The sequence below is a fragment of the Chrysoperla carnea genome, chromosome 1, assembly GCF_905475395.1.
Source record: "Chrysoperla carnea chromosome 1, inChrCarn1.1, whole genome shotgun sequence".
Taxonomy (NCBI): Eukaryota; Metazoa; Arthropoda; class Insecta; order Neuroptera; family Chrysopidae; genus Chrysoperla; species Chrysoperla carnea.
In genome coordinates, this window is record NC_058337.1 from 137,413,409 (window position 1) to 137,415,662 (window position 2,254).

At 31.9% G+C, this 2,254-nt stretch overlaps 1 non-coding gene across 1 annotated transcript; it reads left to right on the forward strand.

The window, feature by feature from the left end:
• The first annotated feature begins 285 nt into the window (after positions 1-285).
• On the forward strand, positions 286-356 carry Trnag-gcc. The gene has a single exon. It is a non-coding gene; the product is annotated as a tRNA-Gly (tRNA).
• Positions 357-2,254: the final 1,898 nt, after the last annotated feature.

Genomic DNA, 2,254 nt, shown 5'->3' on the forward strand with positions numbered 1-2,254 from the left:
CGAAACAACATAATATTTTGACAAGGAATAAAAAAGCATACATTTGATAATTGCCTACGAAAAAAGTTGATGATTATTGCACGATTAAGTCAGATTTTTATAAATGGCACTAAAAGAAAATGTTTTTATTTCGCCAACTGAAAGATATGGGAATTGGAAATCAATTTTTTATAAAAAATTTTAGTAGTAATGCCAATTTTCAAGTGGACTATTGTTTTCCCCATTTTTTTTACAGATATTTTAATTCGATGAAATTATTATAATAATTTCGACTTGCTCGGTGCAGCATCGTTGGTTCAGTGGTAGAATGCTCGCCTGCCACGCGGGCGGCCCGGGTTCGATTCCCGGACGATGCATAATTATTTTTAAATTTTATTATAAAAAACAAAAAAAAGGAAGCACACCGCAATGCTAGATAGCAAAGTAGCTTTCTTTTTTAAACCTACCCTAAAATGTTCTTTGGATCATTCTGATCAAAAGCTCCCCCGGCCAAAAAAAATTTTTAACCTTACATATATTATATTTATTTATAGTACTTAACTTATATGACTTGGAAAATGGCTTATTAAGAAACTTTTTGAAACCGCTCCAAAATGTTCTTCAAATCGCTGATCAAAAGCTCTCTCAGCCACAAAATTTTTTAATAGGTAGTATTCGAGTTACGGGCGATCAAAGCTACACATACATTATAGTTATATAGATCGTAGCTCGAAAACCACTCGTTAAAAAATTTTATGGCTTTGAGAGCTTTTGATCAGAACGATCCAAATAATATTTTAGGGTGTGTTTGAAACATTTTCTTACCTAATATTGCAGGGTTCTTTGCCCCAAATCGTTTTCCATGCTCATTAGTTCCTGGATTAGAGTAAAACTACAATTAATAGAAAGTGGCAGGCGAATTTATCATTTATAAGGCCAACATAAAAAATTGTTTTACGGCTACAATCTGCATCTGTATATTTTGTCAGATCAGATCGTTACAAAATAAACTTAAACATTTTACGCTTCAACTCAAATGAAACAATTGAAAACGTTGAAAATTTGCAAAATCTGTGCTGTGTCTGAATGTACCTAAAAAATAAAAACAATCGAGTTAAGAACTTTCCTCATCGTTTGGAAGTCCGTAAAACAAAACTAGCACATGGTGGCACATACCAATATAACGAACACATAAAAAAAATATTGTTAAGAGTTGATTTCATTTCTACATTATTGAAGTTGAAAATAATCCAGTCAATTCATCGTCTCAAGTCAAACGTGGGATGTGTAACTATTAGTCATTTCGACAGTTCCAACAATCTTTTGAAATTGAGTACTACTGTCATTTAATTTTGTTTTGTGACTTACGACATTGTAACATTGTACAGGCATGCAATGGTATAAGCACAACTTATAAAGCACCAAAAGAATGAAATATATTACATATATAATCACAAAATGTTATCATATATCATTCGCTTTATATACACATAAAGCTCCATTTTAATTAATAATATAAATATAAGTGATTCGTTTTATTTTATCAAAATGCTTTTATTACAATATATTTTTTATATTCGTTCAATTCCATTCCAGTCACTTACTTTTATATAGTCATTAATCAGTGTCACTTCCGTTTAAATTCAAGATTTTTGTATACCAGTTCTTAACCCGGAAAATGTGTTGGAACTCTACTCCTGACGTAACTCACATCAATTGTTTGAATTGACTTCTCCGACAATTTTCATTCATGTTTACATCGAAATAAAACGATTTAAAACAATTTTCGTCAAATTTGATCGCCGTTTATATCAATATGTAACTGCAGAAAGTCCATGCATTTTGTTCCAGTCCATGCATTGTCCTGAAGGGGGGATCCCTCAGGACCCGACATACAAAATTCTAGTGAGTAAAATGAGACGCGAGGTATAAGAGTTACGTAACGTAACGCATACATTTCATTAGTTCTAGCACTCAATACTAGATGGTTCTGCTCTGTAAGTATAAAGTATTTCATCACCTGACACCACGCACCAAAGAAAAGCAATAATACCTACTGACATTGCGGTTCCAAATTGTTCAATTAAACTTTCTATGAAACATTTTAAATTTCTTTTGTGCTTAATGATAATTTCAGCCCTGGTAGGGATCAAAGTCCAGACCTTTTCTTGGGGCTATATGCGGATCTATTTAGAATTTTTCTATTTTAAATATTTCATTTTACAGTTTTTCTTATTAAGAAAACGGAAACTTATGGTATTCTCTACATTTCAAG